At 62.1% G+C, this 9,627-nt stretch overlaps 1 protein-coding gene across 2 annotated transcripts in view; it reads right to left on the bottom strand.

Annotated features, from left to right (window-relative positions):
- PICK1 (protein interacting with PRKCA 1) overlaps positions 1–9,627 on the bottom strand; it is a 68,880-nt gene that overhangs the window by 27,251 nt on the left and 32,002 nt on the right. The gene's annotated exons all lie outside the window — the stretch shown is intronic.

Raw genomic sequence — 9,627 nt, 5'->3', positions numbered from 1 at the left:
GGGCGCCTTCCTGTGCCCTGGGCCTCTGTGCGTCCACGGCCCGAGTCCCGACGTGGCCGCTTGGCCGCGGCCCAGCAGCCTCAGGCCCCGGGGCCTGGAGCCTGGCGTCCACTGCCTGGGCCTGACCCCGGCTTGCTCCACGCTCTGGGGCCTGGCCCACCAACCTCAAGGGGCCCTCCCTGGGTCCTTGCATCTCTGGCTTCAGGCCCTAGGGTCCCGGTTCCAGGCCTCCACCTGCCTGCTTTTGCAGACAGGGAGTGTATTTCCTCCTGAGGAGGTCCCTACCATCTTTGTACGGGTTTGTCTGTTAGAATGTTTTTCCTAAAATGTAATCAAATCTCTTTCATCCTCACCCAGCTTTCTCCCCTCCCCCCACCTCCTACCCACCAGCCATGGTTCTCAGGCTCCGAGAGGCCATGTCTGATAATAAGGCAAGTGACGCCAACGGAAGCCAGTGGGCTCTGGGTTCTTCACTATAGTCCCTACACGACTTCTGCCACCTCGGGCCAGCCTGGGGCAAATGAACTGCTGTCCCTCTGCGGAAGCTGCTTGTTCAAAAAGCACCTAACACAGGGCCACACAGGGGAGGTGCGTCATGAATTAAAGGCAGTAGGTTGCTCTCATTAGCAGAAGAAAGAGGTCCTTCCACTCTCCTTTTCTTCCTTCCTTCCCTCCTCCCCTCCTTCCTTCCTTCCTTCGCTCCTTCCTTCCTTCACTCCTTCCTTCTTTCCTTCTCTCCTTCCTTCCCTCCTTCCTTCCTTCCTTCCCTCCTTCCCTCCTTCCCTCCTTTCCTCCGTCCCCCCTTCCTTTCATACACAAATACAGGATGAGCACCCGGCCATGGGCCTGGCCCCGCCCCGGATTTGGGGCTACAGCAGTGGGCAAAACAGCACCCCTGCCCTCAGGGAGCAGATGTCCTTGTGAGGGACACAGACGAGTGAACATACCCACAAATGGCAGGTGGCCACACGCCCCATGATGACAAACAGCAGGGTAAAGGGAGAGAGTGACAGGAGGGGCGACCCCGGCGAGGGCGTGACATTTCACCAAGATCTGAATGAAGAGAGGAAGTGTGTCTGGGGCAAGGCTGTTCCGGACAGTGGGGGCAGCACTTGCCAAGGCCCTGAGAGGAATGTGCTGGGAGTCTAGCAACAGCCAGGAGGCCAGAGGGGAGTGAGGGGAGTGAAGGGTTAGGGCCAGTCACGGGGAACGCCGGAGGAACGCAGGCGTGAGGGGGCCCATAGGACTCTGAAGCAGGGGATGGTGTGGTGCCATTTCAAACATGACTTTCTGCTACTGTGTGTAGAGAACTGCAGGAGGTCAAGGGCGAGAGCTGGAGACCCACCAGGTCTTCCACCACAGCCCTCCAAACGCTGCGTGCTCCTATCCCTCCTTCTGTCCCTCCTCGTCCCTCGCAGTCACTCCCCCCAGTTGCCCACCCTTCAATTGTGTAGTCCAATCCTTCTTTGAGTAAGAGTTGACTGCACCCCCTACTGTGTGCTAAGAAAGGGGTCCTGTCCCTTTAGGACAGGCAGGGTCCTAAAGAGAGCGAGGTGGCCATGGGCTGGTTCACAACAGTGGGGTCCCCCGGCACCTGAGATGAACCCCGCTCCAGTGGTCACCCTGGCTGAAGGATGAAACCCCTTCATTACCCCCTTCTTCGGGCACTTTTTAAAGCCTCAAAAAGGACTCTCAGGACATCCCCAGCCCCACTGTGCTGTGGCATTGCCAGTGACCCCGAAAAGCAGGGGATCAATGGCTCAGCAGCCCGCTTCCACCTCTGGCAGGCCCCCAGCCCCCCAGAGCCTCCGTTTTCCTCATCTGTGAAACCGCTTGCCCCTAGACGCTTTGGTGGGAGTGTGGAAAGAAGGAACCTCATTCTTCTGGGGTGGAAACAGAGGCTCCGAGAGGCAAGGGACGGCTCGTGGTCACCAAAAGGGAAGGGTGGTCCAGGGCCTGGCTTTCCCTCACCCTCTGGGTGTTGCCGATGTCCCTTTGGGGCCTCCACCACTCAGCCGCAGTTGAGGGCCTGGAGCAGGAGGGTGGGGCAGGCAGGTGCTACAGCAGGTAGTGATGGTACCAAGGGAGCTGCGGATGGGATGATGGCCAGTGGGTAGGAGAGTGAGGCCGCGCAGCCCAGAAGGACACAAGCAGGACAGGCTTAGGGGTCCCAACTGAACAGAGGAAATGTGCCCCTAACAGGCCCCAGCCCTGGGCCAGGCACCCTGGGGCAGGTGAGGGAGACCCCTGTGTTCCTGTGTGCCCCCTCCCCCACTGACTCAGGCCCTTGGGCACCCCTGGCCTCGAAGGCTTCTGCCTCCTCATCCCTTCTAGCTCTGTAGGGTGGGGGTGAGGATCAGGCCAGGTATGGGTGTGTGGGCACAGGGGTGGGTGTGCAGCCCGCAGGAGGGAAGGCGGTCGTGGGCAATGGTTAACCTGCAGGCATGGGGCTCCTGCCAGGTCCCAGGCCCCTGCGGCACCTGAGGTGTGACCTGACACAGCGGGTTTGTGCCGCAGGCAGCACTGCAAAGGGGAAGAGAAAGTGAGAGCACGTAGAGAGAGGGAAAGAGGGGGAGGGGAGTGGGAGAGAGGGGCCCAGGGCCTGGGGCAGGGAAGGCTCGCTGGGGGAAGCACTTGTAGTCTGTATTATGGGGGATGGGTAGGCTTTGCACAAGCCAATGGGTGTGGCAGGGCTTGTAGGCAAGGGACCAGCACAAGGGAAGGCACAGAGGAGGGAACCAGCCTGGAGAGGAGGAAAGATGCCGTCATCCCCCTGGCTGGGGCAGGAGGCGGTGTCGGGGGCAATCTGGAATGGGAGCCTGGGGAGGCCCAGACCCTCCTAGGCCAGAGCCCCAAGTCCCACCTCCACCTCCCCAGCCTCAGGCTGAAAGCTCCTGGTTTCCACCTGCAGCCTCTGCACAGGCCCTGCCCTCCCCCCACCCCACCTCAACACCCTCCCGTGTCTGCAGGCTGATTCCCGCAGAGCTGTGCTGCACCTCCCTCTAGGAAGTGCTCTCTGAACCCCAGACCGGTTGAGAATCCTTCCCCGGGGGGGCAGTTCATTCTGTCCCAAGAAGAGGCGCTATTGTTATGCCCATTTTACAGAGGAGGACCCGCCATAGCTGAGGTTCTGACTGGGAGAGGGGCCCAGCCGTTTGAGCAATTCCATGATGTCCCGCCCCATCCTGTGCCAGGTGCCTCTTTCTCCCCAGACCCGGCGCTGGGACATCACTGACTCTGGTTCTATCACCCCCACTTCAGGGAGGAGGAAGCTGGAAGCCATAGCCCAGCGAAGGCTGGGACTCACTGCCACCACACAGCCGGGTAGGGGCTGAGCAGACTCTGCTGCCAGGAGTGGTGGGCCCCGCCCCCCGGGTCTGGCTGTGGCTCAGGGGAGAGTGCAGGGACAGGGGCCAGCCTGAGGCCGAGTGGCCCGAGCATGGACAGCCCTACCAAGCAGGAAAGATAACCGGTGGGGATGGGGGCCTAGTGCAGCCAGGCCTGGGGGATTTGGGGGACAGGTGGCCAGTGGGTGACAAGGCAGCAGACCTGAAATGGTGGTGGGAAAAAGAGGAGGAAGGGGAACCGGCCGTGGACCTGAGAAGGGGCCACTGGAGACGTTGGCGGGGAGCTGGGAGAAGTGTGCCCCAGAGTTTCACGGCACCCAGGTGCTGCCCCTCTGGGGGTTGTGCTGAAAGTGGGGGTCAGGAGGCGGTCACAGGGGTTGGGCCCCAGAGCAAAGTGTGCTGGGGACAGTGCGGGTCACGCGGGAAGTCACCCAGTATGGGCCCTGTGCCCTAGCTCACGTCACACACTTGCTGGGTGAGCGTAGGACGGAAGCCTCGAGGCCCTTCCACGAGACACGGTTGTCAGGCAGGGGAGTCACATGGAGGGCAGGCAGCCAGGCCACAGTGACTTCCGGGGGGGCCTCCCCACCCCCACCCCGCCCTTCAGGACCCTTCCACAGCTCTTGGAAAACAACCGAGGAAATCGAGTGGGAACACAAAGGGGAAACACTGGGCCACCCAGCCCCTGCCCCACCCCCGTGCACCCTGCGGAGGGGGGCGCAGCCACAGAGGCGTGCCTGCCCAGCATGGTTGGCCCTGGCAAGGCCCAGAGGGCATGGTCACGGGTCCTGGGCTGCCAGAGGCTGGGCCTGTCACCCCATCCGCTCCCACAGAGCCAGCCCCACACCAGGAGGGCCTGTGATGCCAGAGCCTGAGCGCCCCCACACTTCTTCCCCTGCACCCTCTAGACTCGGGGGCCAGGGCCGGATGAATTCCAGGCCTGGCGCTTTCCCCCCTCCGTGGGCCTCAGCTTCCGCATCTGTGAAATAGGAGCTGTGCGCCCTGCCCATTCCCGCCCCAGAGGCCTGGTGAACACAAGGAACCAGGAAGGACAGCACCACATCCACCGGGACATGTTTGGTCCCCAGGTGGTCACTCTGCTTTCTACAGAGGAGTTGCCTCCCAAGTTGGGAGAGTCCACTCCACTCAGGGGACATGAACTACAGCTGGCAATGAGGGGTCCCTAAGATGGCTCACTGTGACGGGCGGGGCCCTTCCCCGCCTTCTCAGCACCACCCCCAAAGCCTCCCAGCCCCTCTGCCACTCCGCGGGCATGCCGCCGTCCCTCCGGAAGCACTGCTCTTCAACAGAACTCCTCGGTCTCCGAGACCCAGCTCAGCGGGCTCTCTTCCTGATTGGGGAGGAATGGGTGGCGCCCACTGGGTGCACAGGGCAGGTGTGCGCCCTTATCTGCCACGTGTCCCGCCCCCCAGTAAGTGTGGGAGCTCCATGCAGGCAGGGCCTATGTCTTCATCCTCCCGGAGTCCCTGGCCCAAGCCCAGCACGAGGTCCAACAAAGAGCAGAGCTCAACTGATGTGCTGGGCGGAGGTGCGTGTGGGGGCGTGCGCTAACGTGCGTGCACGTGCGCCAACCGCGGTCGTGAGCCTCCGCGTGAGCGCTGGGAGAGCTAACTTGGAGAGGACCTGCAGCTGCGTGGGCAGGGTCACAGTTTAGGCCGGGCTCCCCCAAACCCCACGCACAGCCCCTTCCTCCCTCAAGACCCCAGTACCCTGGGCCCACTCGGCCTGAGGGAGCACTCAGCTGCTTGCTAACAGGTTCAAGGGCAGCTACTGTCAAGTCCCTGCCGGGTAGCAGCTGTGCGTTTGCCGGAGTGACAAGACAGGGACATCAGGAGTGCTGCTGGGGAGATGGCCTGATGGAAGGGGAAGGGACGTGGCCAGAGAGAAAGTGGACAACTCATCCAGACTTCAGACAGAGGGGAGTAGACTCAGTCCCAGGGAGGGGGCAGCGGATGTGAGCAACGTCTTAAAGGAAAAACTGTCTTGGCCGATGATGATGATGATGATGATGATAATTAGCCCTGGGGGGCGGGGGGATTAAGGAGACGATGAGTCAAAAATGACTCCGAGGTTTCACGCCTGGGTCGAGGGAGAACAGTAGGACCATTGATGGGCAGAGACTGATGGGGCAGCGAAGTGGGGGCACTGCTTCGGGGGCAGGATGGTGACTCGGGTGTGGGACGTAGACACAGCGTTTTCGGCTGCGACAACTTCAGAGGTCATCTAGGTCACACGAGAGGAAACAGAGGCTCCGTGAGGAGCAGCCTTTTGGCTGGGATGCCACAGGGGATGGTGTCAGGGCTGAGACCGGGGCAGGGTCCTGGCCAGGGTGTGTCGCTCACCTGAAACAAGGTGTGAGGCCTGTGCTAGGTTGGGCTCTGGGCCCCAATCCCTGCCCTCAGGGGTTCCCTGTCCTGTGGGAGAGACAGACGCCAGACACAATTACGCCCTGCCTGAGGGGTTCCTGCAGGGCATGGTGGGCACTCAGAGGCCCAGCCTACCCCAGGGAGACAGAGGGAGGAACTAAGGAACTACCCCAACGATCAGAAGTGGGGCCCTCTGTGTCAGGTGCGTTGCATCCATCCTATAAGCTGGGTGTCATTGTTGTCCCCATTTTACAGGTGAGCAAACTGTCTGGGACCTCACAGGCCTGATGATGCCCAAACGTGTTCTTCACCCCCACCTCTTGGAATCGGCGTGCTGGAGCTGAGGCCTGATGAAAGCCCAGGAGTTTTCAGAGTGACAGGGAGGGAGGGGGGGCACCAGGCAGAGGGACCGCCATGTGTCAAGGCTCAGAAACACTCCTGTGGCTGTCCTTGCCCCCACCCTGCCCCCAGGCCCCTCACTTCACAGGACCCCCTGCTGCACCCCTACTGGGGATCTGATGGACTCTCACAAATGAGCTGGTGTTGGGGAGGAGTGGGGCCTGTGCCCCATCTGCGGACATGTTGCACAGGCTCCCCCAGGCCTTCCCAGCCCAGTCCTGTCCCCACCCCTGTCTTCCCCAAGGGGTCATCTTCTCACCCCAGGAGCGATCCTGCAGAGGCAGTCAGGCCAGAGGAGTGAGGGGCTGGCCTGAGTCACCCAGCTGGCGACCACCTGAGTCAAGGCTCAACCCCCCAGGGCCTGGGTCTCGGGCCACGGCAGAGTTCCCCCACTTGGACAAACCATAGGGTGCATCCTCCGGGGTACTTCTCCACCCCTGGCCCTGTTCTCCGGTCACTCTGGGTGGGAACCAGGAGAGAAGGAGGGCTGAGCGCTGGCCGCTACAGCTTATAACCCACAGCCCAGGGGTCAGCTCCTACCAGCTTGTCAGAGCCGATTGTTAAATTCTCGGGAATTTTCCAAGCCTGTGGATGGCACCTTGGAAGCTTGAAATTGGCCCTGGGAGGAGGCTTTACGCGGTGGAGATGCGCAGTGACCCTCTCTGGGGCTTCCCCTCCTCAGAGCTGCTTGTTAAGCATTTGCAGGCCCATCTCCTGGCTCCCCTGGAGGCTTCTGGGTTCAAGTCTTGGGCTTTTGGGGGAGTTGCTCTTGCTCGAAATCCATTAGTATCTCTCCTGCTGGCACAGCTGAAAGCCCAAAGCTCTCCCCTGGCTCTCCAGACCCAGACTCAACCAGCCTTTCCAGCCCCTCCCTTCAAGCCCCCGCCCCCAGCCACACAAAAATAGAGACACCTGCTGAGCAGGCCCTTGCTGTCCAGCAGTCACCACTTTGGCCTTTGCCCCTGCTGTTCCCTTCTCCTGGAATGCCCTTCCCTCGTCTCTCTCCCTTGACATCCTCCCCACCCTCCAAGGTGTATTCGTAATTGGTGCTCAATAAACATTCTTTGACTCAGTGGAAGCGGGTGAATCCAGGGCTTGCCACCGGGGCTGCACTGGGGCCTTGGCCAAGTCTGGGGCCCTGGGAAACCCGAGTCCATCCCCCGACTCAGGACTCAGGACGGAAACACAGGAAAACCCTCCTGCCATCCCCAGCCTGTGTGTGATTTCCAGGGGGATGGGGTGTTGATGGGGGACAGGCTGGTGGCTGCCCTCAGGGATGGCAGACACAGGAACCAACTCAAACTGCCCAGGTCACTTGGAAACTCATCCCTTCGTTCCCTGTCAGCCTTTGAACTCCTCTTCCTCCTTCAAGGCCCAGCCCAGAGGCTCCCTCTGGCAACAGGCACCGCCCAGATCCTCGTTCCCCATGACCCCCTGCCCCTCCGCTGTGCCCGCGCCACGACTGTCACACTCACAGTGCTGGGCAGTGCGGATCAGTCTGTGCGTCTGCTGCCCCACAAGACCGCAGCCGGGGAGGCCGGGCAGGCCCTGATTCAAGACTAAACCCTCAGCCTGGTGCCCCATCACTGTCGGACAAGTTATCCCTTCTCCCTGGGCCTCAGTTTCCCCCTCTGGATTACCTAGACTTGAACTAGGTCATATCCAAGGGCCTTCTACCTCTCACACTCGAGGATTCTGTGACTGTATAGCCCTCCCTCTCCCCCACGAGTCCCTACCCTTCAAGCCTCCTTCCCTAATCTCCCAGCCTTCCAGTGGGCAACACCCCTTCCTCAAGCTAACTGCCCCCCCACACACACAGCAGCGCACTCCTGCCTCAGTCCCCAGTGCTCTCTGCTCTCAGACCCCAGGGTCCTCGGAAAGGGCAGAGGCCTTGCGCATCCATCCCGGCCCGGCCCACCAGCCAGGCACTCGGTTGCCGCCCAGCAGTGCCCATCAGGGGCTGTGATGGGGCAACCAGGGCTTGCAGGGCCCCCAACGCGTCTCAGAGCCCTGTTCCGACAGGCCCAGGGCTGCCCGCCCGTCACAGCGGGGGTCCCCCTCCAGCCCCAGGACAAACAGCCACATCCAGGTCTCTGCCTGCTCTATCTGTCACAACCCTCCAAGGGGGGGTCTGTGCAGGAGTGTGCAGGGGGCGGCCAGCTGCGCCTTCCTCCCAGTTATACTCAGAGGATGCAGGTGGCTGTGGGGCCACTGTCCGCCTCCCCCTCTCCTGCACACGCATGCACAGGACGCCACGCACGGCACACTCAGAGGCAGGCACAGCAGTGCCTGCGCACACTGCACACGGAGGGCCCCCAACCCCCCTCCCCCCGTCACCCTGCATGACGTGTGGAGCACAGGAAGGCGTCAGTCATGCCATCAGACGTGCTGGCCCCTGGGGGCCGGGTGAGACTGTTAGCAGGGGCTCTGAATCCCTGGTCAGTCCTGAAATCTGAAAACTAAAGGCTGTTCTCCACCCTCAGGCAGTGATGCGCGGGGAAGTGGCAGCTCCGGCCTCTCACCCTGGCCCTGCCTCTCTCACCCCCACGCCAACACCTCATGGCTCTCTCAGGGGACCTCCTGCAACTCAGCCTCGGTGTCCTGCTGTCTCCCACACGCACACGGGACGGAGTCGGGGCCCAGGGTTGGAGGGAACAGATCAAACTGCAGGATGAAGGAGAATCCCGTGTGGGCCTGTCCACCCAGGAGGCCCCATGGGCAGGTGGCTCTGGGGCAAGGCAGACGTACGGGTTTATAAAGAGCTCAGACTCTGAGACCTCCTCCCCTGGAAGCCGGTGACCGTGAGCAAAACCCTAAGGTGTCCGTGTCTCAGTTTCCCCATCTGCAGAACAGGGGCAGGGAACAGCGCCTGTGACGGTGCGTTGACAGACGTCGCCCGCAGTGTCTGGCTGGCGTCAGAGAGCCCAGCGCAGGTCAGCCAGCGCTGTTGGAAGCACGGGGGAGGGGCGTCCAGCCCTCCTTCCACCTCTCCCGAGCGTGGAGCGCTGTGCTCTCACCTGTGCTGGGTGCTGGAAAGACACCCTCGGTGAGGCCACGCAGGAGGGCGGAGGGTGCAGGCTGGGAGAGGTCAAGCTCACAGCCCTCCGTGTGATGTGCGCATGCACACGCATCTGTCCCTGGGTGTGCCGGGGCAGACAGCCGAGGGACAGTGGAGGGCCTGACGGGGGAGGGTGGGGAGCTAGGAGAGGCCCCCCAAAGAGAGGAGGTGTGGCCTCAGAACAGCGGAGAGTAAGAGGAGAGCCTTCCAGGCTGAAGGAACAGCCTCGGCAAAGGTGCGGACGGTGACCGGGGGCCCAGGACGGCATGCTGCAGAAGCCACCAGCCTCAGGGACATCACTCCCTGTGAGGGAAGCGGCTGTAGGCCTGTCCCGTTCATCACGCACAGGAGCCCCACCTCTGCGCACGGCGGTGCACCTGCTTTCCATGCCTCTGCACCTTTGTTCACGAAGCCCCCTCCCGTCAGTGTCGTGGGG

The sequence above is a fragment of the Desmodus rotundus genome, chromosome 3 (assembly GCF_022682495.2).
Source record: "Desmodus rotundus isolate HL8 chromosome 3, HLdesRot8A.1, whole genome shotgun sequence".
NCBI classification, from domain to species: domain Eukaryota; kingdom Metazoa; phylum Chordata; class Mammalia; order Chiroptera; family Phyllostomidae; genus Desmodus; species Desmodus rotundus.
This window is presented reverse-complemented; position numbering and strand designations above follow the sequence as displayed.